Source organism: Balaenoptera borealis, assembly GCF_965194805.1.
Source record: "Balaenoptera borealis genome assembly, chromosome: 12".
Classification (NCBI taxonomy): Eukaryota; Metazoa; Chordata; class Mammalia; order Artiodactyla; family Balaenopteridae; genus Balaenoptera; species Balaenoptera borealis.
In genome coordinates, this window is record NC_138869.1 from 108,360,671 (window position 1) to 108,385,806 (window position 25,136).

The window sequence follows — 25,136 nt, forward strand, 5'->3', positions numbered from 1 at the left end:
TGCTGAAGATTTATTAGTGCAAATAAAAACATGTTTCTAATCCTATTTTTCAACTATAAACCATCTGGATTTGTTATGGCCAAAGAACTTCGTGAATTACATTCCTAATCCTGTTTGGCTAATATAAGTCTCTGCTAGAAGATAATGGGTCAGCTTCTTAGGACTTTGGGGTGCTCTTGGGGCACATTTTTATTTTGATCCTTGCCTTGTTACACTAAAAAGTCATTGTTTATGCTTTATTAGAAAAACAATTTATGCTGTAACACAGATTACGTCTATAGAAAAACTACTCTGGAAAACTGTCTTTTTCTTTCTGCATGTTTTCTGAGTAGTGATGTTTAAAATAGAGTTGCACCATTTTAATCTGTGTGTTGCCGCGATCTGTTTTTCAGATCTGAAAGGCATATCTGTGATGGACCAGAGAATGAAATCAGTTTGTTTTGCGTGTAATGTGGAGGAAACTAGGCTGCCCTATGGTCAGTTACATCCAAAAGAAGTAAAAATCCAACCCCACAGAAGCACTGAAAAGTTGCTTTATTGTTTTCTGCAGCCTCTAGAAGAGGTGGCAGAGGGTATCAGTCACATGACGCAAAGCCGTGCGTCCAGAAGTGCCTCGTACGCCTCTGCCCAGAGGCCTCCAACGTCTCCGTCCTCTTGGCCCCAGACTCTGCTCTAAACTTCCACCACCTCTGGCCCCCGACCTTTCCTTCTGTCCCAACCTCTCCATCTCCTGTAGCCAGTATTCCTTCCAGGACCAGACAGCCCTGAAGTCAAACAGATGCTGGCCATCCTCAGGCCCGGGAGGGGGAGGAGGCAGGCCTATGAAAACTTACAAATGAACTTTTCTGGTCTCTGTTTCGTATCATTATGCTTAGAATTTTTTTTAATTGGCAGTCATAAATAGCCCACCTGTAACATGCAAGATGTAACTTTTATCACAGCAGATTGAACCTCTGAATATTTTACTGGTGTCAGGGCCCTGACTAAAGTTGAGAAGTTTTTTTGGTTTTTGTTTTTTAAAGACTGGCCCATCCAGCCTGACCAGCTACCTGATTATCACAAATCCAGGGCTGGCCAGAGACCCAGGGGGAAGGGGCAGGACTTTGTAAGTCACCCAAGCTAACCTTAACATGTTAACATCTTTTCTGCCACTAAGTACCAAGAGCCTGGTGTCCTTTTAGTGTGTGTGTTTGAAGCTCAGTAATATGAATGAGTGAGCTGCGCTGTCACGTCACTTGTACTGATGTTTTCACATCTGTGTCTTTCGCGTATTGTCGGTAGTAATACAATTGCTACCTCTTAAGATGCCAAAGTTGTGCATTTTCCAGCAGGATTGCCATCACCAGTGTGAAGCATCATGGTGCTTCGTAAGGAAAAAGGACACGTTAGCTTTATGCAACGTGCATCTTGTTCCATTTCACACCTGGCTTCGGATTCTGTATTACGAAGAGTTGGGGGACCGTGCCCTCCTCTCGGGTCATTTCAGACGCGTGGTTCCTGACCTCAGCATGTAGTGTCTGCTGACGTCTGTCGAGTCAAGCCCAGAGGTGCGTGGGGAGAGAGGCACCCTTCGCCCTCGGGACGCACATGGGCCCCACTTAAGACGTCAGGGTCCGGTGAGGCTGCGGCTGTCCGGCCTCAGGGGCCAGCCTCCCAGCAGGAGGGGCTGTCGGGGAGACTGAGCCGCGTGGCCCAGCCTCGTCACCTCTCTGACCTCGGCTTTCTGAGGGGCAGGCCACAGGGTTCTGGGAATCAGGCAAGCGGGGGGTTGTCCGTGGCGCCTGGCACGGTGTAAGCATTTAGTGACATTGTTTTGTAAATATTTTATTTCATTTTGATCGACAGTGCAATTTTGCCCATATTCATGACTTCCTAGCAATTCCTAATATTTCTCTTCACCAAGATTGAGTTAAAATCAGCGAGCTGTGAGAATCAGGCATTTGGCCACGAGGCACTTCCTTCTGTGGGTGGTACCGTCGTGGTGTTTCATGACAGTCCCATTTGCTCTAGATTCAGATTTTTATTGGTCCTAACAAAGACTTTGAAAGAGATCATTAGAAGATTAAGGCTTGGGAGCATTTTGTGGCCTCTGGTGAGACAAAGAAATTATCTCATCGACCTTACTCAAGATAATGAAGCTTCAGTTGAAGATGATTAAGTTTGGTTCTGTGCATCGAGAAACAGTGACCCTTAGAACATACTTAGGTTTGGGTGTTTTGTTTTTCCTTCTTGCTTTTTGAACACATGTAACTAGGTCTGTTGCTAGAAATTTCTTTGGGGCTAGACTGGAGTAAGGAAATAAATGAGAGAGTTGGACCAAATTCTGTGAGTCTGGACTACACCAGGCCAAACTCCCTTCCCTCCCATGCAGTTTCAATAGAATTCCATTGAATTAATTTTGCTTGTAATAAAATCGGCTGCATTTCAGGCCTCCAGCTCTGGGGCCTTTTGATCCAAGTACAACAGCCTGTGCTGTGCAGCCTGTTGACCTTGGCGGCAAGGGGTGGGGACGGGATCGTGTTTGAAGTTGGCCCCTTATACCCTGCTCATCAGTATTTCAGGACAGCTGGGATTCTCTGAAAATCAACTTTTGCCAAAAAAAAAAAAAAAAAAAAAATTGCTGGTTTGAGAGGATCATGCTACTCCTAAATTATTATTCCTACAATACTATAAAATTGTAAAAGGCTCCATAAACCATTAAGAGTATTGGAAGCCAGTGACTCATCTTTCAGGGCCAAGTTGAAAGGAGAGGCAGTTACGGCCAGCAGGGTCCGTTCCAGAGGACGTCCACAGCACACCGTGTTCCCCGAACCGACGGTGTAGCCGGGTCTCACACAGAGTGACCTGGGCTGGGATGAGGGTGACGGCCAGGGCCACTAGCAGCAGGGGCAGAGCTGGCTCGGACGCCTGCGGAGGGACCTGGCAGGCGGGCTCCTTTGTGAGGGGGGTCCCCTAAGCACAGCCAAGAGCCTACTCCGACCAGCAAGGTGTCCTGTGCCACCTCCACGAAGCGGGGGCCTCCCGCTCTGGGTCCGTGCTTACAGACGCAGGGATCTGACAGCACAGGGCAGGTTTGTCCAAGTGCAGCACAGAGAAAAACTCACTTCCCGCAGGTAATTCTTCAGACTCCAATTGTGTGTATAATGAGATCTGGAAGAAGAAGAAGAAGAATCTGGTTTAGTTTTTAAAATTTAAAGCTTGGTTGCTTCATAGCATGGTATTAAATTTATACATGAGAACAAAAAAGGTGCTGCATCATCACGTCCGTACCACGTCCGACCTCTGTGTGGACTTGGACTCGTAAATCTCGGGGTGCAATCCAGCCGCCCCAGTTAAAAGGAAGGTCCCCTTGGTGTAGAATAAGGCAGAAGGAAAAGGCAGGTCCTTCTCTGAGACTGCCATCCCTCAGACACTGGAGCTGCTGTAACACACGTGCGACGTGTGGCCTGGAGAGGTGGTGAGCCGTGCTGATCCTCGCGGAAGAGGAAGCGGGCGGAGCTTCCTGGGGTGGGAGGCTGCCCTCTCCCTGGGCCTGGCGTCCAGCATTGCCCCCTCTTGCCAAGCAGGCGGTGGAGAGGCCCCCGGCCCACAGGCTGGGGAGCCGGAAGGCAGGCAGGATGGTCTGTGTGGCGGCTCAGGCTCCCGGTGCCTGGTGGAGGCGGGTGGGCTGAGTGTCACGGGAGCTCGGAGGCAGAGGGGCACAGGCCTTTGTGCACCGCGCGCCCGGCCGGTGCCGACCACCCCCAGGGAGCCGCGGGGCCACCTTTCCCGCCTTGGAAGCTATTCGACTAGCGGCAAGTGTTGCCACACGTGGGATCTAGTCTCTGCGTCCCACCAGGCTTAGTAATGACATTGAATCCTGATGAGACCCCTGGGCTACCCCATGTCTCATCCTCATTTTACAGACGAGGAAACTGGGCCTCAGAGAAGGAAGGGATTCGCCCAGTGTCACACATTCCCAGAGGGTCGGAAATGACTGCTTAGAAAACAAAGCTTTATATCCTCAGGTGCAGTTCCCAGAATGTCTCTCTTCACGCGTGTCAGCAATCGGCTACAAGTGGGGGGGTGTGCTCAGCGTGCCCCCCCTCAGAGCCCATCGCCAGCTGTCCTGCAGGGCGGGGGTCTGTGTGTGGCTAGAGGGGCCCTTCGGTGGGAAGGGTCCTCAGGAGACCGAACTCAGCCGGAGCAGCAATCGCGACGGAGGCTCCGTCAGCCTGATTCACCTGCGACGCTCAGTAACGTATTTTCCCTCTATCGATTCGAGGGACGGGCCGGCACACGGGATGGAACCGCGCTTGTGCTGATACTGACACAGGACTCTTCCATGGGGGCAGGGGGAGCATCTCCAGGACACCTGCTGTCACAGGACACTCTTCACAAGACGGTGCACATCATCGCACGGTGTCCCCATAGCGAGCGTCAAGTGCACCGTCTCTCCTGGAAAGTTGTGGCCTGGGTCACCAAGTTTCCTTCCAAGTCATAATCTTCTCAAGTCGCTCATGGCTCTTTGGTCAATTTTGGAGGGATTTGGAGGAAGAAGGTCTGGGGAGAGTCCCAGGCCCTAGCCCACCAGACACGTGGATTCACCTAGAGGTAGCTGTCCAGCTGCGGAGCAGGGGTCCATCGGTCAGGAGACCGTCCCCGGGGCTGAGGAGTGGGGCCCTGGGTCGGAGGGGAGCCCTGGACAGGAGACACCCATCCTGAAGGTTCCCGTCGGGTGGCATCGTGGGCCCAGGGCAGAAAGGCAGTGGCCGCCAGGGAGACCGGCCAGAGGAGGGCTGGCCTGGCCTGTGAACGGCGTGGCCAGGCCTGGTCCACGGAGCAGCCTGGGCGGCCTCAGCAACCCCTCGAGAAGGAAGGGGCAGGCGCGGCAATAGGCAACCTGAACCGGGAGGGCAGGGGCTGTCGGGCTTGGAAAACATTTCCAGCCATTTTTCTGCCTTAGAGGAAAAAAAAAATAAAGAAAACCTACGGGGCCAAGTCCTGTCGGAGGAGCTGGTGCAGGCCTGGCCCACAGCGGTCAGGCCGCGGTCCGCGCGCTGAGGTCTGAACTGCGGACGTCAGCAGGCTTTTTCCTGGCTGGCAGGAAGGGAAAGTTCCCTCCAGTGACAGACAAAAATAATGGATCTGGGGCAGGTCTCGGCCTGCAGAGGTTACGGTGAAAATTAATGGAGGGCCACGTTAACTAATGTTACTCTAATCCTGCAGTTTGGGACGTTGGGCTGAGTTTCTGTTTTATGGCATGTTTTACAAACTAACCTATTTGAGATGCTGGAACAGTCAGGCTGGAGTGAGTTCCAGGTCAGGAAACGTGCCCCTCCCTGCGGAATCCAGAGTCCGGCCACTGGGCACTGCGCTGCCCGGCCCCTCGCCTCTGCCCCCCTGCACCTCACGCCAGACCATTTATCTTTCAGGTGTTATAATCTGGGCCTCAGTCACTGCTCCATCACCCTAAACAGGCAATTATCTGCGTTGTCACTTCTGCCTCTGCTCTTCTGACCCGGGGGTCACAGAGGCCCGGGTGTAACTGAATCCAGCAAAATTATTCCCTTACCTGTCATATAAATAGTCATCCCAGCAAAATGAGACCCAAGGGGGCTTTTCGAGAGGTGTTGAGAAGGCCAGTCTAACTCAAGCCTTTATTCGCTCTTTAAGGAATGCAGTACTGTGTTGGCACTCTATCAAAATAAAACAAAGTTCCATTTTTCAGCTTCTTTTTTTAAAGCGTGCACCCCTGAGCTTACAAATGCTTCTTTGTGGCCTTCTTTATTGAAATTTCCATTCAGCTCTTCCATCTGTTAGCTGTGTTTACCACTATTTCCAGGGAAAGAATTCAGCATTTCACCTTTATTTGGGGTGTAAGGTCATAAAACTGTCTGGATTATTTCAGCTATATTTATACCAAACTTAATATTGCTTCTTTAACAGGTTTAAAGCTTTTAATTCCCTGGCTCGTTATTCACGGTGAGCTGCCTGAAGAGACCAGTTTGTGTTTTAAATGAGGAAGGCATCTTATACCTTCTTGCTGTCCGTGCCATCCTCCCCTGCCCCCCCCAGAGAGAGAGTGCGCTACACTGTGACCTTCGCCCAGGGAGCGCCTCATTCAGCTCCAGTCCTGTCCCGTCCGCAGGGCTGCTGGAGCTCCCACTGCACTGAGGGAGCACATACTTGCTGTACGTGCCCCTTTCCTAGATATATTCATGTTACTGCGATCTTAGGAAATCCCTAAGACTGATGGTGTAACACCTGCTGTTGAAGTAAGGTCTCCCGCGTGGAGTTGCTACTATGTGTATTTGTGCGTGTGCATATGTGTGTGTGCGCACGTGTGCGTGTGTGTGTATGTAGATGTGTGTGTGTGTGTGTGTGTGTATTTAAAGTTCCCCAAACAAGGCGACCTCAGCCTTCAGCAATAAGTTTGGAACGACGTCAAAAAGAAATACAGAAATAATATAAAACAGAAAAGCGCGCAGATTATTTTTCTTCCTGGAATTGCCGCATCAGAATGTTTCTGAAGCTTCACCATGTCCCTAGCAGCCTGCGCCGTAGGAAGCAGTGTGGAGTGGTGGGCGGACGGCGGGCAGATGCCCAGCTCCTCAGGAGCCGTGCGGTGCTTAGTACAGGGGCGCGTCCAGCCTCGCTCCTGCCGGCAGAAAGGAGTGCAGCAGCCTGTGTGGACGCGCCGTGTGGGCCGGGACGGCTGTGGACCGCACGGGGCCTGGCACCTGCTGGGGGCTCACCAGTGATGGGCTCTGCTGTCGTCAGGCCGTCCTGGGTGAGGGGTGACCAGATCCTGTGTCTCAGCCGCTGTTTTCACACTGGTGGTTGTCTGGCACCTGCCAGGTGGCCACCTGCCCATGCTCGGTGTTGCTGCTTCCTCGGCTGATGAGCTCGAGCCGCGACCCCCGAGCCTGGGAGCCCTTGATGCAGGAGAGCCTGTCTTCACCCTCTCCTGGATGGTCTCCCGTCATGACGGGCTCCAGGGTGGCGGATGGGGGGAGGTGGGCGTTGAGTGCCCAGGTAGAAAAGAGCTAGAGCAGCGCTCTGGGGATTTGCATGCAGCCTGTGATCGTGGGTCTGAGCTGGAGCCTGAGAGCCAGGTGACTCCCAGGTGATGCCGTGGCCACAGGTCACACGTGAGCGTCAGGATCTGAGACTGCTCAGCGCCTTGTAGGCCCCCGTACCTGCAGGAGCACCTCAGATTTCAATGGGAATTTACCTGTTTTAACAAAATTGGCTTCAAGAAGGGCAGTGGCTGCCCCGTGACTTTAAAACTCAGAGGAAGTAGAGAAATGGTGCTTCTTCACTGCCCTCCCGTGACTGTATCTTCTTGATCGTGCTGTGTCGTCAGGTCCAGATTGTACCTGGTTGTCAGTTCACAGACTGATGGAGGTTCTGGCCTCTGAGTCCAGCCGTTTGCTTCCCTGGCTGCCCCTGTTGTTCCAGGACGGTGGCAGCGCAAAGGCCTGGACACGCCTGGCAAGGGAGGTGGCGAAACACATGCTGCATCGTGCAGGAAAACCGCTGTAAACCCCCCTCCAGTCTCCCAGGTCCCCTTTTCTATTTTACTGTAAAGACAGGAAAGAGTAAACATCCACTTTAGAAAACTGAGAAAATTTGAAGAAAAAATACCCGACAGTTAGAAACAAACATCTGTCTTTGAAAATTGTATCAGAGCATGTCTGTATCCTGGAGAAGAGCGACACACGTTTCTACAGAAAGGAGACCTGGGCCACAGGGAGACTCCTGACCAGGCCCCCCTCCCCCTGTCCCTGGGTTCCCAGCAGGGCGTTGGGCTGGCCCGTGAATGGCTCTGTAGGTGCAGGCTTCAAAGAAGGGTGTGTCTGGGGCCTGCGGGCCAGGAGACGGAGGAGGCTTTGGAGCGTGGTGGGTTTGAGTCCCTCCCATCCAGCGTGGGTGCCGCGCTCGTAGATGCTTTGATTCACGTAGGTGTTAGGATGGTATCTAGCGGTGGCAGGAGAGGGCCGGGTCGTGTTGTCACTCTCGTGTTGTGTTGTCAACACTTACGCAGTCTCGGCCCTCCCAAGGTCTCCAGAGGTGAACTTGGGTGGGCAGGAGGCCCTTGTGTGACAGAAGAAGATGCAGACGCCAACATGGCCCTGGGGTCCTCCCAAGGCCGCCCGCACACCGCCCTCCCCCCGCCCCCCGCCTGCGAGCAGACTCTCCACCTCGTCTCTTGAAGGCTTGGGTCCCTGAGTTATCTTATTTATTTTCATAATCACATTAGGTGTTATGGGTTTTAATTAAGTAGTTGTATCCACAAGACGTGTCCTGGGGAAGAAGCCAAAGGCAAGAGGCCACTGAGTGGACGTCCCCGGGGCCCTGCCCCCGCCTCCAGGGATGCGCAGGCACCTGCCGGCTTCCGGAAATCCCTCCTTAGTAAGTCCTGACTTTGCCTCTGACTCGCGGCTCTAACTTCAACTCTGAAACTTGGTTCCCTTTCCGTCGTTGAAGGTCATCGAGGGTCTCGTGCGGCTCTAAAATTCTGTACGTCTGTGATTCAGTCAGAGTGGCTGGTAAAGGTAACTACAATAATTAAATAGGGAAATGTGCTTCTTTATAAGCACAAAGGAAAACTTTGGAAGCTTTTCCTTTTTTAGTTTGGGTCAAGTGGTTTCAAGTGGTAACCCTGACATGAGTTACCAGGCTTTTCTGAACTGTAGCTTGCTGCACATGTGTTTTCAATGTGAGCCGTAGTTTGAGACATCTTTCCTAGATTTTTGGTGAGACAGAAGGACAGAGTGTGTGTTTTTATGCCCGTGTTTTTCTGTGTCTGCACATTTACACACAGTCATCATGTGGGGATGCTGATGGGCCCTAATCCACTTTAATAGCCTAGTGAGAGATTGCATCATGTTTTGTTTTACAAAATCTGAAAACTCTCTGCAGCTGTGAAGGAATCGGCCTCATAATTCATCTGCGAGCCTGCCTGTCTGGCGTGTGGGATCTACCCCGTATCTCACATCAACTCATTACTCTGTATCTTCCTCGTACCCAGAAAGCCCTCGTGATAGATGCTGTACAGCAAGGATGCGATTTGCCCGAGACGGGGAGGTTCACCCTGTGACACCGGAGTGATGAGGCACAAGCCGTTTAGGAGACGGTCTATCTCTCCTCACCAGATGATATACTGTCCTGTATTCTGCAGCCGTATCTGTATTCACAGTGCAGCTCAGAGAGAGAGAGGGAAGCGGAATTCTTATGGTTTTGATTCATACATTTATAAGGCCTTGCCTCCGATATAGCCAGTGCCCTTTGGGAATTTTGCAAGAAACAGCAATGGCCATGACTTTCTTCTTTCAAGATTTCCTTTCATTAATTTTTACGCTATGCTGATGTTGATTTTTGAATAGTGGTAGGCATTTCTGTGCTTTAAATTGAAGCTACTATTCAAAAACTCAGCTTAGTTCCTATTTTTCAAACACGCGTCATGTAGTAGAGTGGTTTGAACTTTTGACCTAATCATAAATATTTGAACTGTAAGAAACAAACTATTAATGGATTTGATATTTCATAAGAACAAGCTGCACCCTTACATGTTAAAATCTTCTAAATCCATTCCAAGGAGACTAAAATCTTGACATTTTTGGAACAACCTGTGACTACCTCAATGGAGTTTCTTTCCCACACTCTCTCAAGAGGAATTGGCCACTTAGAACTCACACATCAAACACCAGGAGCTGAGACCTGGGCCAGCCCCCAGCAGCATCACCTGCTGGCCGCAAGTTCCCAGTCTACGGCTGGCCCCCCCTGAGTGCAGCGCTCGCTCTCCTGCCCGTGAAGCTGTGAAGCTGTCGCAGCAGGTAACTCAGACTTGCCTCTGCGGTCACACACTCAGCCGAGCGGTGGCCCCGTCTTCACCTGTATGGTCCTGAGGCACCCAGAGCCCTTTTGTGAGATGGTTTAACGCCAACTGGTATTTGACGTCCCACGTCTGACTCAGCGGAGCCCTAACCACTCTGAGCCACGGACAGGCCCGTCTTCATCATCTCATTAAAAGCACAGAGTTCCATCTGAGGAATTATTACTTCAGTAGATGCTAATACTTTCCAAGGACCACCGTAGCTGTTGAGAAAGTGCTTGGTTAACCCAAATAACTTACAGATTTTCTCTCAAATAGTATACTTATCTTGAAGCTGAAATAGTGGACCCTCAGTGTTTTCTAACTGCCCTGACTGTATGTAAACTATCAAGTCCATGCTCTGTTTTTCCCCTTGAACTTCCCCTGCATTTCTCCATCACCCAGAGAGACAGCGGAAATCCTCTCGGCCATGTGCTTTAACCCCGCCCATGAGCCTCATGCTTGCAGATAGGGGCTTGCAGTCACTGCCATTCACCAAGAAGCCCCAGGTGGTGGTGATCAAAGCGTCCCTGTGTGATCTCTTTACCTTATATTTTGCTCTGAAACATACATCCCAGCTTAAACAGGAGGAATATCCAACAGAACATAGGGGTAATGTTTCCAGTAAAGCCTCCTTCCAGAAACCAGTTGCTAACAAGCTGCCACCTGCAGAGAAGTTGAGAAGAAATAAAGAATATTTGCGTCTTTTCATTTTCAGTTTTCTCTCTGGTAGCGTAATAATCCCTGGCCGATTCCTCCCCATCAGTCTCTCCCCACAGTCACCACCCTATTTTCAAAGTTGCTGTAAACAACTCCCAGTGATGGACGGTCCTTCGGGAAGTCAGTCTGGGCGACCGTGCACATGCTGGCAGGTTCTGCTGCGCCCAGGGAGGTCTCTGCTCGAGCTGCTTTCATTTAAGAGCTAAATGTGATCTGTAAAGTGTTTGCCTCTGAGGATGCAGTCCCAGTACTCGTGCACTGAAATTCTTCGAAGACCTCTTCATATTGGAAAGGCGTCTTCTCTTATTGACACGCAGATTCAGAAGTTCAACTTGGAGGCCTTGTTTTCTTGCTGGAGGTGGAACGAAAGGACTGGGGCAGTTGTGTCCACCAGAACTGCTCTACATACACTAAGTGCTTCCCACTTGTGAAGAACAGATTTCACTCTTTCCTTAGCTTAGTCCTTCCTTGCCCCACCCTCAGGAGTAAAAAAAAAAAAAGAGCATGGGTTTTGGTTGTGGTCTTCGGTTTGTTGTCATTTCCCACTGTATTTTCTTTGTAGCAGTAACTGAAAATAGCTGAGATGCTGGAGATTACCAAGGGCTGCGTGTCCTTGACACACTGTCGTGCTATTTTCACAGACGTCACTCTTAGGGTCTGTGTGACCCACCCTCAGGAGGGCCACAGGCTTTACCCTATCACCCGTTTCTTTCCTCCGCTCTCCAGTTTCTCTTGAGACTGGTTGCCTCCTGATTATATGTTCACCCCCCCCAGATAACGCTTCTCTTTTTCCTTTCTTGAATATCTACAGTGTTAATAGCTTGTGCTGGACCAGTGGATGCTGGTGACACAGGATGCCCTGCTGGCTGGACACACCAGGTGCTGTAGGACGGACAGTCTCCACTGGGCCACTTCGTGTCTGCCGCTGTATGACTTTGGCAAATCAGTTAACATCTTTCATCCGTTGTGCTCTCGTGGGTGAAAGGGAAACCATAGTGCACGCTGATTAACTCCAAGTTTATTGTGAGGATCGGATGACAGATTGTGAGTGTGTTTTACAAAGCATGTAGTGCTGTAGCTGGGGCACATTTGCACCTCATTTACTTAGTGAATGGCATCATTAGTGCGAATTAATGGCAGCTACCATTTTATTGACCTACTCCTATGTGCCAACCATTGTTATAGGCACTTTATACTCATTTTCTCATTTATTTGTTTAAAGCCTACAAAAGAGGCCTTGTTACCCTCATTTTACAGTTGAAGTGACTTGCCCATCATCCCAGGCATTAGGTAGCAGAGCTGGGATTCTAGCCCGGGTCTGTCCAATGTCCAGGCTCTCCTTACGGTCTCTCCATCCTAAGTTGGGAGAAAGAGGCGCCGTCCTCCGTGGGATATGGGGTCTGACTGTCTTGCAGCTGACGGGCTGTAGAGTAATCGTATTTTCAAGCTTAGATATCTTAGCTCCAAAAGAATAGATTGTTTGAGTCCCAGGGAAGGGCAGGTGTTTTAGCACGTAAGGGTAAGAAATCAGTGAGTTTCAGAAGTAACTGTCTTATAAACCTTTTATTTATTATATTTATTTAATTTCAGTGTATTTTATTTATGTATCTTGTGAACCAATAAAGAATGCATTGGGCTTCCCTGGTGGTGCAGTGGTTGAGAATCTGCCTGCTAATGCAGGAGACACGGGTTCGAGCCCTGGTCTGGGAAAATCCCACATGCCGCGGAGCAACTGGGCCTGTGGGCCACAACTACTGAGCCTGCGCGTCTGGAGCCTGTGCTCCGCAACAAGAGAGGCCGCGATAGTGAGAGGCCCGCACACCGCGATGAAGAGTGGCCCCCACTCGCCGCAACTGGAGAAAGCCCTCGCACAGAAACGAAGACTCAACACAGCCAATAAATAAATTAATTAATTAAAAAAAAAAAAGAATGCATTAAGTAAGTCAAAGCCCTATGCTACAAGCTCTAGCCAGCACTTCTTCCTTTATTGCCTTGGCAGCTTTATTTTTTAAAGGATCATCATTTAAAAAACTTTTCAAAACCGTTGATTGGATGCTTTTGGTTAAATGATCTTCTCCCCTCATTAAGAAGACCATTATGGACACTTCTTGTGATTAATTCTCCTCCTCTTCACTTTGACTTCCCTGGTATAATTTTTGCTTTCCTGCCCACTGGCTGCCTCTCAAAACAGGAAGGCAAGTTTGACTTCATAAAACCGACAGCTAACATTTGTACAGTGTTTGCCATTTACAAAGAAAGCACTGTCCACTCCATTGTCTCGGTCCCAGAACTGGGGTCACCGTCCGAGGGCCCGAGTCCCAGACAAGGAAGCTGCGGTCCTGGGAGAGCTGTGGGTGGCCGTGCGGACAGTGGGGCAGTCTCAGCTGGGTCTGCTTCGCTTTGCACCAGCGCCTCCGCTGCAGGGACTGCACCCTATCTTTCCAGGCGTCCCACTCAGCTTTTAGCACCGGCCTTAACCTGGCCTTCCGCAGACGTGGCCTGCACAGAAGCGCGAGCGAGTGGAAGATGAGTGAAGATTTCAGTGTTATCTCTGTGAATCAAAAATGTCTAACCCAGTGTCCAAAGACAGCCAGCCTTTCCAGGACGTCTGTGAATCCCTTAAAACCTTGGGCAAAAACGTGCCATGTGCAGGCTCACGTGTGTGTGCTTTTCAGGGAAGAAGGCACCCTCCTCATTTTTCAGCAGATCCTCAGTGGGGTTCATGACCCCAATAAAGTTAATAATCACTGCCTTCAAAAATTAAACAGCCCCAAATCTTAAGATTTTATTTAGCCTTCATAGCAAAAGATAGAAATCGTTAGAAAGTTAGGCTTAAACTCTGTGTTACCTAAAGGATATCAACATTTCATGTCTGAACTAATCAAATTTGGTTTGTTAGAGCTTAAAAGTAATGAGGTTGACACTTGGGTTTCAGTATTCCAATTGGCTAAATCACGGCTCAGTCCTGGGGCCGCGAATTTCACTGAGCCCCACCAGGCATCTGAAAAGGCCCACGATAGATGAAAAGCCGCAGGGAATTACCACGTCCGTTGGTCCGTCACTGCGTTCCCTGTGCCGTCTGTTCACACTTCAGTCTGAATACAGCTCCCCCTTCACAGGTTAAAATATTTTGTTTCCTCCAGCTCGGAGAGAGTTTCTCAACCCAGCTGTTACATCCAGGAGTGTTATTTCCTCACACATGACACCCCCGTCTGCTGCCACACTGGCTGCTTCGTCTCTGCCTCTGTAACTGTTGTGTGTGTCCTGTTAGCGTCCGTCGTTGTGAAGTCATCGGGGGCAGGTTACCGAGAATCACAGCGTCAAAACAGGACTCTCCTAGGACGTATTCACACCAGTACATAAGCTAAAGTATAATGTTCTAGCAAATAATTTGTATCACTGAGTACTTTGCCGTAACGTGTAGTAGAATCAGACAAAGTAAGCCACTGTCCCTCATCCAGGGCTTATCCTTGTACACCTTTCATCTTTTACAATAAAGTCAAGGAATGTCAGAAGGAGTGCAAAGTGAAAAGTGTCTAAAAGTGCACAAAAATGTTTAAAAGTGCACAGCATAACTTTTAGTCTGCAAAATGTCAATAGATGAATGATAGTTTATAATAAAGTGCCAATTTTCACAAATTATGACTATTTGAAAGAAACAGAAGTGTTTTTAAATCAAAGCGAATACTTTACATGATGGTATAGTAGCTAATGAGAAACATTTATTCCTCAAAGAATTAGTAAGCATAGCCCTTCCTTGGCTGAAGTAGAAGGGCTCCAAGATAAGCATCCAAGTTTGAATTTTTTAATACATTTTTGGTCATATATTACTGACACGATACACTGAGACTTTCTTTAGAGCTATCCTTCCGATTAAATTTTCTAGAAGCAGATGATGAAATGTCATCCTTGCGCTTTTTGCACATATCTCATTCATTATACTATCATTCTAAATATTTACAATGTGTTCTTTCAAATATTTGTAGGTATAATAGAAAGCACTCTCTGACATTATACGCCTTACTAAATTGACACTAGATATTCCCATGTTTACACACTTACATACGGTTAATGACTCACGTTACCTATTAAAGTTTCCTGTTTCCTGATTTAAAAGATACTGAAAGGTTGAAGTACTGAAATGTTTATTTTTGACCTCGGGATCTTACTGCTTCGTAGAGTCACACATAAATAGGCTGAATACTTATTTTAACACCCCAAACCCACTTTTTAGCTTCGTTGTGAAACTAAGGTTCCATCAGCCGAGGTCACGTTGGCCACTTGGCGTGGCCGGCATGGTTGCCGATGACCTCTGTCCCAGGAGGAGCGTGGAACGTAAACACCGGTTTCTACAGCAGCTTAGAGCTGGGATTAACTTGGATCACGTCGTCTTCTGCTTTTAATGAAATTCCGTCCCTTGTATTTTCATGTTTGGAAGAGAGTCCAAGTTATCTCATGCTAATTTAGTCCGGCCGTGCCCTCGGGGGTGTCACAGGCTTCCCTGACCTCTCCGAGAGGGACGAGGGGCATGAAGCATTCCTGAGAAACTGGAGTGCGGCAGCCCCCAGAGAGTTTGCAGCGAAACTTGCTCCAGACTCGCCGCCAGATGCTCGAGTCCCCTTTCAGCACTTGCCTGACGTCTCTGTCAGCCCGTCTGGCTGCACGGGAAGGTCAGTCGGGGGGCCAGGAGAGGTGGCCGTCCGGAGCCGGGGGAGGCCCAGGACAGGACTGTCCGTCTTTGTCGTTTGCTGTCTGAAGTACGTTCACAAAGGCGGGAAGAACCTGGGGAAGCAGGGCCGGATCTTGCTTGTCTTTTTTCTTAACCGCCAATTTAAATTAGATGCATTGGTATTTTTAGTCCCCAAATAATGAATTCCCTGATTTCCGGTGACTGAAATTGAAGAGTGGTGGGTGGTGGGTTTTTTATAGGACCTCTGCGACTAATTACTTTGTAATGATATTAGCTATCGTACAAAGGATGTTTTCTCTTGTGCATTTAATGAAATTTGGGGCAAGGGGGTGTTGGAAAATATCTTTCTGGTTTTAAAATTATATCCTCTTTGTGGTTGACATTTCCTATATGAAGGATTTCAGAAGAAGTGGGAAAGAAGAGTATTCTATACTGTAAACAAACCGAGAAGCCACATTTCCTGTCTCGTCCCTTGTTTTCCTGTGAAGTGAGTGAGGTTCAGCGTGCCTGGTAGGGGCCACGTGAGCAGAGTCTGAAGGGTCCTGCTTGACCTGACACCCAAGTGGGATCCTCAAGAACAGATCCTCCTATTGGGGTCCTTACCGCCTGCATCGGAGCTGGGCCATGGCTATGCTTTGTTTAGTCCAGGCGATATTTAAAATTTTCTTTTCTTTTTTAGCTAACAGTTAAAATTTGAGAGTTTTTTTTTTTTTAAACAAAACTCTCAGCTTTCAGCATTTCAGATGTACAACTTCTCTGATATAACCAGAAGACCTGGTGAGGCTCCTTCCGCACCCCCGTACGGGGACCGTCTTCTGCCCGCAGGTGCTCACAGCCGCTTCTGCAAGGGAATGTCCTCTGCAGGCCACCAGGGGTGAACCCAGCCGCGGCCCCTGAAGGCACTGCAGTTGTGAAGCTGTCTTGGCCTCTCCAGTGCTGTGTTAAAAAAGAGAAACCACTTTTCAAAGTAAAGTACCTTGCTCACCGGAAAGTCCTTCCTGCTTTTTGTGTAAGAGCAGATACTTAAATATTACACTCATTTCTTCACTGACCTACATTGTGATTCTCAGGGCCCTTTGCCTCCTACGTGGCGACCTGGAGAGGCGGCTGGCCTGGAAGATGGACGTGGGCCCCAGCACCAGGCCCGTCTCTCGCCATCTGGAATGTCTCGATGGAGCCCAGTTTCCTTATCTCCAAAACCTGTAACAAATTTCCCAACTCTCGAAAGTTCTGTGATCTTTGCTACTTTTCAGTTTCCAATGATTCAAGACATAGTAGCTTAGGTTTCCTAACTTAACCTAGTGTCTCTGTCAAACAGAATTAATCATGGAATCAAACATGTTGCTGCCCTCAGAGGGGCTGTGTGTCACAAACCCTCAGGTTCTGTGTAGAGGTTACCTTTGTAAAGGCAAGGATCCTTCAGATAATCACCCCGCCCCCATCTCCATCATCTTCATAAAGCGCAGCGAGTCTGTGGGCCGGTCTGACCCCTGTGACGGAGGACGTGTGCACTGGACGTCCGGAGAGAGTCGTTAATAGGGAGACCCCGGGAGCATCTCGGAGGACCCCTTGACATTCAGGCTGGAAACTGGGAAAGGAAGAGGGTCCCACGTTGAGCCTGGGACGTGCCTGCGCGAGCCCCTCACGTCCTGGCTGTGTTCTAGGCCGGCGTGTGCCTGGGGGGTGCAGGGCCTGCGCCTCCCCACCCCGGGGGTGTCATGGGTGCTGGAGAGGCTGGCACAGGGGGTGTCTTCAGGCAGCCGCTTATCAAACCTGAGCTCCTGCCGTTGCATCCAGACGGGGTGGACCGGGTGGAAACCGGCCCCAGGGTCAGGAAACCTGCCTTCTGTTCCTCGTTCTGTAGTCGTGACCTTTGGAAGGTCATTCCCCAGCCCTTCTCAGTTTCTCCATCTGTAAAATAAGACGGTGAAATTAATGAGAAACGTTAGGGAAATCCTTCTGATTATTTCCATGAAAACAATGGCCAATGAACATTTCTTGGGGCTCCACCTTGATCCCCTCTCTGGCACACTGTCTAGGGCCGTCGCCTCTGGTTGGAGGGGTTTCTCAGAGCCCTGCCTTCATGCTGCCTGTTCATGGGTTCTGTTCCCACCCAACCTCCCTGGTGACACCTCCGCCCCCCAGGAGGAGAGGTGGTGGAGGTGGGCGCTCTTTACGCCAAAATAAACAGTAAAGTGTGGAGACATTTAGACCAAACTAATTAGGACAATGCTGTTGAATGAAGGATGGCATTAGACTTCTTGTTATACTGAAGTTAGAATCCGGTCCCAAAAAGCACGCTCTCCAGTTAACTGATTTGTTTTAAAAGGTTTGTTTGTTTCAAGATTTCATTAGTTGAAATCTTCCGATCATGCCTCAGTTCAGGCTCTATTTATGGGCTTTTCTACTTCCTTGAGAAACGTTGGAAGAACATCTGTTTTTCTATCAACAACTGTTGACTATTTGGGAACAGTATAACACCAAGGAACACGAACAATAATGAATGAAGCTAACTATCTAGAAGAAATGAGTTCAAGCTCCCCTGAGATATCCACCTGTATAGCACAGATTTATTTTCCTGAAATAGCAGAAACCCACATAGAAGACAAATATATAAATTACCAGGATTTTAAAAAATGTTTTATTTTATTTATTTATTTTAGGCTGCGTTGGGTCTTCGTAGCACATGGGCTTTCTCTAGTTGCAGTGAGCGGGGGCTACTCCTCGTTGCGGTGCACGGGCTTCTCGTTGGGGTGGCTTCTCTTGTTGCGGAGCACGGGCTCTAGAGCGCAGGCTCAGTAGTTGTGGCGCACAGGCTCAGTAGTTGTGGCTCGTGGGCTCTAGAGTGCAGGCTCAGTAGTTGTGGCTCACAGGCTCAGTAGTTGTGGCTCGTGGGCTCTAGAGTGCAGGCTCAGTAGTTGTGGCGCACGGGCTTAGTTGCTCCGCGGCATGTGGGATCTTCCCGACCCAGGGCTCGAACCCGTGTCCCCTGCATTGGCAGGTGGATTCTTAACTACTGTGCCACCAGGGAAATCCCTACCAGGATTTTTATACTCTTTCAAAACTTGCATATAACCGACCTGCTTTGGGCAAGGAATCAGAAATTCTTAAGGATGGAAATGTTGAAATTGCAGATTTCTGTTCTAAAACACATTTTTTTTCAAGAATTAGTGCTCTGAAAAATGCTGTGTTTTCGTGTTAAGAGTGATAACAGGCTGTGGAATTATCACGTTGTATCTTGGTGATCGTTACGGATCACTGATCTCTTCAGCATTAGCCAGGCATTTTCTCTAATAATATTATCCCTTGTAATAGCAGTAACGTTTTGTAGATCACAAAGCACTTTCAAGAGATGCTCTAATAGGATCCCTAAACCCTGTGACGTGCGAGAAAACCAGGCGTGAAGTGAGTGACTTGCCTGGCGTGATAGGCCCAGAGTCTTAGGGCTTCTGTCCGCGTTCTTTTCACTACATAACCTTGAGACTGTCCTTGATGGCCCGTTTTCCTGTAAAACACTTCACTTGGGAAGACGCATCACCGTGTGAGGCCTTCTGGTCCTGCCTTCTGGGGGCGGTGGGTGTGTGGGTCTCACACCACAGGCTCAGCTCATGGAGTTGCCCCACCTTGTAAAAAGGTGACGGCTGATCACAGAAAGGTTCCTCGCCTGCCAGCGCCCGCTACTGCTGGGAGCAAGGTCGGTGTTTTCACTCTTTTTCCTTTGCTCCTTCATCCTCGCCCTCCACTTCTAGCAGCAGGAGGAGTTGGCATCAGCTGGGTGCTGGCCCTGCTCCCCCTGGACCCTCCGGACGGGCCGCCAAGAGGGGCATCTCCGCTAAAGCAGGTCAGGGGCCCAGCGGGTGACGCGGTTTCCCCAACTGGGGGACACCGTTTGCTCTTAGAGGCAAACGCCCCAAACTCATCCCTTTTCTCAGAGGTCCTAACCTAACACGGAGTCAGAGACAAAGGTGACTCGTGGGACTGAGCTGCCCGTTCTGGTCGCCTGGTAGGTGGCCCTGCGCCATCCCGGCTGGGATGCCACGCTGTCCCCAGCCCAGAGCTTCCATGAGAGGCATGAGCTTGCTTCTCTTTCCGCCCTTTGTGTCCTGGAGTCAGTCATGCAGAGGCACACGTGCCGGGGGCAGGGGCAGTGGGGCAGCTGCCATCGGAGCCCCCCAACCGCGGGCTCAGCCCCTGCCCGCCAGTCCTGTGGGGCTACCCGTGGGGAGACACGGGATTTCTCTCCCTGTCCGGGGAGAGCTGACTTCCTTGGAGACTTAGTTCACTGATGCTTCAGCCCACTTGTGTGATCCTTTCACTGGACTCTGAACTGAATTTGTTCTTCTTCATTTTTCTTACGAGGCTTCGCTCTGGCCGACGGTGGAGGGCCGGGTGGGAAGGGCTCCTTATCTGCTGTCCAGTCTGGGGTCGGCCCGGTGGCTCTGGTCCAGCAGCACCTCCCTGTGTGTCCCCTTGCCACTTTATCTGTCCCTCTGTGATTTTAGAAGGAATTTCGTAGAAATGGGAACTGGAGATTCGGTGTGGATTGAACAGAAAGTGTGATCGTCACACTGGCTTATTTGCAAGAGCAGTAAAAGGACCCTAAATATTCTGCCTGCACACATATTCCTGCCTGAAAATTACTAGCCTCTTAAATTAATTTATGATTTTTGGAGCAAATGTTCAATAACTGTTCTTAAATCAACAACATGGATTTAAAAACAAAATTATCAGCATTACCTAGTGTCTCACAGAAAAGAAGAAAAACCTAGCCGATCACTTCAGATTTAGCTTTGAGATGTTATCAGCTGTCAGCTTTCTAAGCACCCTTTCCCCTTGGTAAGTGCAGTGCAGTGAAAATGCTAGCACGTCCATGAATGTCGAGCAGGCGCAGTTCATCCCGGAGACCCGGCACGTTGCACACCTTCCCAGGAAGGTTCGCATCAATCACTGAGTAACATCTGTCTTCCGTAAACACCACCCCAAGCGCCCTTCTTCTCGGAAAGTTGGGCCAAGGGAACCAGCGCAGATCCCCTCCCTGCCAAGTCTTGCGTCACGAGCCTTCGTGATCAATAAGAACATTGTGGCGGTTGTTTCAGAGCTGATGAAGTTACTTGTCTGCAAGCCGACACTTGACTCGAAAGGCTGGTCTGGTTTCTGTGGTGCAAGTGTGGCCTTCGCTGGGCCTGTCCTGGCACCGAGCTGCAGGACTGCTCTGCCCGGACAGCAGCTGGGCCCAACCCTCAGCTTCCTAGTGTGTAACCCATCAGCCGGACCAGCGCCTCTGTGACAGGACATGGTGTCTTTTCCGTCAGAACCACCATGGCCCGATAGTTAGTAGGAAGGAGGGAAAGAACAGAATGGAAAACCCATCAGATGCCTGGCTGTGGGCTCTTCAACTCTGGAGAGACAGAAAATGTGATGGCCCTGTTTTTCTTAATAACTGGGATAAATGCAGATAGTTGTAGGCCATTGAGCATCTAAGGATGAGATGATGCAGAAATGCATGACTTAGAAAAAGTTTCTCCGTTCATAGTTGAAATGCACAGTGTTTCTTGGCTTTTCTGTAATCGGTTGATATGGTTTGTATATTCATGTCAGGCTCTTAGAATTTCCTCTTGGAGTTTCTGTCTTCCTCCTTGAAAACTTTCTGTTTCATTTTCAGGGAAATGGAATCCTTTGGGTCTTACTTGTTGAAGTATAGTTTTGTTGTGTCCGATACTACTTTTAATTTCACCAATTGCGGGGTAAATAAACCATTGTGCAGTTGGAAAAAAAAAAATTGGCAGAAAGGCAGAATATGTTAAAGACTCTTGCTTTTCATTACTAGGGAGATTTCCCAACTGGAGTGTCTCTGTTTTATTTTGCCTCTGGCTAACATCTAAAGATCAGTCATAAAGCTCCATGCAAATACTTTCATGTATTAGAAGAACAATATTTTGACACTCATTGACACAGCAAAAAAATACAACCCTAAATTAGTGTTCAGGAGGACAGTGAAGACATTGTTCATTCTTGTGAGATGCATGTGAAGATGTTGTGTTGTGTTAACAGAAAAGACGCCCCTCAGCCCTTGACCGTCAGCATTTGCCAGGAGAACCGCTTCTGGTTTTTCACAGGACTAGACAGCTTTTTATTCTTAATCGTGGGACTTGAGCAGTCATTGGTACTTGTCAGACTACAGAAAATTTTAGTCACCAAAAAATAAAGGTTTATTCTCCAGAGTCTAGCAATTTGAGTTAAGCTTCTCTAAAGTTTTTGTTTGGTTGTTTTTTTCTTTTTTTTGGTGGGGGGGGGGCATTGTAGAATATTTAAAGACTTGATATGTTAACTATTTTGAAAATATTAATTCAATTTATCAAAGGCCTGATTTTCTAAATTTCATCTAAAGTTATAAAGACTCAAAAAGAAAAATCTCCTGTCACTATCTATGTGTTTTTAAAATAATCAAACTTTTAGGAGTTCTCTTGATTTTTTTTTTTTAATTTGGAGAACATAAAGGAGCTTTTTGTTTAATTTTCAGCAGTGTGGAGGGGATGTAGTCTGTAAATTACTGGTTTTTTTATATGTAGTGGAATTTCTCTCCTCCCGTGTCACTAGGCTCAAATATTACTGCTACAAGAAATGTTTTCTTAAATAGAACTAGCTTCCCTTCCCATCTCTCTCAATCAAGGACACTACTGAGTCAGCATCTAGGAAATAATTATGATAACAGAAACTTTACACTCATGGGCAAGACCAGGTTAAAAAGAGCAACTTAACCTCCCAGAAGATCAAAGCTTATGTAGTGTTTATGTTGGGGTGTTCTTGTATTTAGCAACCAGAAATTAAAGGCAGAATGATTAAATCTAAATCTATTCAAGCGTAGTTTTGAGAGTATGGAGGGGAGAGTGACTTTTAAATTGAAATCCTGACTTTTGTGAATCAGGATGCTGTGGTGAAACACGTTTGAAATGAGTTTCAGTGAATGCGTTGAATGGGCACCAGTTCCCTGGTTGCAGGGATGCGGCTTGTGCCGGGCCGAGGTCCTCAGGGATGCTGGACGGGCAGGCACCGCGCTCGTGGGTTAAGGGGCAGATGGGTGAGGATGCTCAGAGTCCCCCCGCCGCGAGGTGTGCCCGCCGTCTCCCCGCTCCGGCCAGCGGTCAGCGGTCGCCCCTTGGTCCCGGCTGGCTCGGGGACGTGGTGTTCCTCCCTCCTCCCTGAGGATTCTGGGGCCCGGGTGCCGCCTCACCCCTTGGACCTGCCTTCTCGGCGCTGATGCATGGCTGCACCCCCCCGCCCCAGGCAGGGACTGGTCCCCAGCTGTCTTCCTCCGAGCTTGTGGCACAGGGAGCAGAAACCAGCTCGAAGAAATGCAGGTGGAAAAGGAGTCATCCCAGGGGGGCGGTGGGGCACTTCCCAGGCCGGGGCGGTGGAGTCGCTTGCCGTGCTCCGGGCGCCTGCCCCTCGCTCCCCCCAGGCCTGGGGTCCCGCCCTCCCCACCTCTCGCCCAGCAGGTGTCCTGCCCTGGGCTCTGCGGTGCTCCTTCTGCCTCAGGCCTCCCCGCGGCCTCAGCAGGGCGCTGACCACCCCCCAGGACAGTCAGGCATCTCCGGTGCCCAGTGCCATTCTGCGCATTCAGTCTCTGGGCCTCTGATCACAGGCTTTTTTGAGACCCCGATTGGCCCAGAATATGTCTGTGTCCATCCTTGATACGGGACTGGGGGAGGGGAGGCACTGGGACGGGCCCCTGGCTGAGTGTAGCCCTGGCCGCACGCCTGCAGCTCAAGCTGGGGGTGGGTGGGCCTGCTTGGGACGGAGGTTGTAGGAAGCTCCCACGCCTGATGTCTCCTGGAGGCTCCCTGGAGTTTATGTCTCAGAAGTTCCTCCTTACGTCAAATGCTGGACTGTTAGAGCCTTTTTCCTGTGTAAAAGGTGGGTGTCCCTAAGCCAGGCGCAGCACCTCCCGTGTCTGCCCCCACCTGCCATCCTCCCAGTGCCTGGCACTTCGTGGGCTTCCGTAAATACTTGCTGACCGACAGGTCAGGTCCCCGGGCTGGTCCGCAGAAGTCCACGCAGCTGTTCCTAACGACCATTTATAATAGCAGTATTTCCACAGGAAGATGCATGGGAGTGTAATGCAGAGAAAAGAAAACGAAACGGGATTGAGGCTCTCGTCCCACCTCCGGCCAAACTAGCTGTGTGACTTCAGCCAGATCACATAACCTCTCTGGTTTCAGCTGCTTCCCCGCCTTTTTATGAGTTGAATTGAATGACAGCATCTCTGAGGTCCCTTCCAACTATGAAAGTCCGTGGCTCTGACTTACAGAATGGGGACTAAACTCACTCCACCCTTTCACTCTGCGTGCCATGTATGGACGCAGGACTTTGGTCCTGGAGATGAACTAGGTTCTCCCAGGTGCCAGGAGCCCTCTGCAGCTACGTAATCACCGTCACCATCATCGTGATAAACAACAGTCCCTGAGCGCTTACTCTGTCCCAGGCAGTGTTCCAGGCACTTTTCATATTTTAGCGGATTTCATCCTAAAAACGACCCTATGAAGTTGGTGCCATTATTCTCATTTTTCTGAGGCCCTGGAAGATTAAGGAACTTTCCAGAAGTGACCCAGTGACTCCTGGAGCCGGGGTTTAAGCCGGGTGGTCTGACTCCAGGTCTGAGGCCCACAGCACGCGCTGGTTCTCGGTGTGGTCCCCAGACCAGCAGCATCAGCTTTGCCCTGGAACCTGCTAGAAGTGCAGATTTTCAGGCCTCACCCAGGCCTACTGAGTCGGCCTCGCTGGGGCTGGAGGAGGCCCGCGATCTGTGTGTTAACCTCCCAGGAGACTCTGAAGCACAGACTCCAGCGCCCCTGCCTGCTCCCTGAGCCCTGCTGTCATCGTGCCCGTAAGTGCCTCTCTGGGTCTTTGCGCCCCGCTGTTCCCACTGGGAGGCAGGGGTGTGGTGTCACTGCCCACTTGTACACGAATGAGACAGGCGTTCAGAAGTCAGACGGTCATGAACTGGGAGCTGGTTAGACCACTTTTCGAGGTCTGTCTTCCAGTTGGCGTCACCGGTGCAGTCACTGCAGGAGAAGTCGGGTGGTGGAGACAGCGAGGACGGAGGGAGGGGAGGGGAAGATCCCGCCAGCTGTGTCCCGGGGTGAGCAGGCCGTCTCCACGGAGCCCTGCAGGTTGAGCGGCGAGACGAGAGGCGGCCCTTCTCCCTCCGCAGGGCGGCTCCGTGGCCCGGCTGCCCCATGAGTGCCCGCCAGCCTCCTGTGTTCGTGGGCACGCAAGGGGCGCCCTGGTGAGCTGAGATGTGCTGTGAGCACAGGACGTGCACGGGGCTTCCAAGGCTCAGTGCATAGGAAAACAGTGTAAAATACCTTGATAATATTCTCTATTGAAACGACAGTGTACTGCATATACTGGCTTATACAGCATTAAAGTTAGCTCTACCTCTTCCTTTTCCGTTTTTAATGTGGCTAATAGAGAATGTTAAGTTATATGTGTGGCTTGCCTTGCATTTCTGTGGGGCAGTTCCGTTTTAGGGAACCTTAGCTTGCAAAGTCCCGCCTGCGTTTCCCTTAATGCCCATAGCGTGATGTGTTTATCGGGGTTAGTCACCGGTACCGATGGTTGTCAGCACTGGAACCCGGAGGTCCGTGGCGAGGCTCAGACCTGGCACTCAGGGGAGCCCAGGACCAGCCCAGAAGCTGGATCCCTGAGGTCAGAGTCACACGAGAGGCAGAACCGGGGGGTCAGGACGGCTGTGAGGGGAAGGTCACAGCGAGGTCAGAGCTGTTTCCCCAGCGTGAGTTGAGGCGGCCCTGGGCCGGGAGCCACGAGCCGGGAGCGGCGGGCAGGTGGCCGGCCGTGGGCGTGGAG

General features: G+C 50.0%; 1 protein-coding gene across 4 annotated transcripts in view; it reads left to right on the plus strand.

Moving 5' to 3' along the window:
- The window catches only part of GMDS (GDP-mannose 4,6-dehydratase), a 489,935-nt gene that overhangs the window by 367,031 nt on the left and 97,768 nt on the right, over positions 1–25,136 (plus strand). The window lies entirely within an intron of this gene.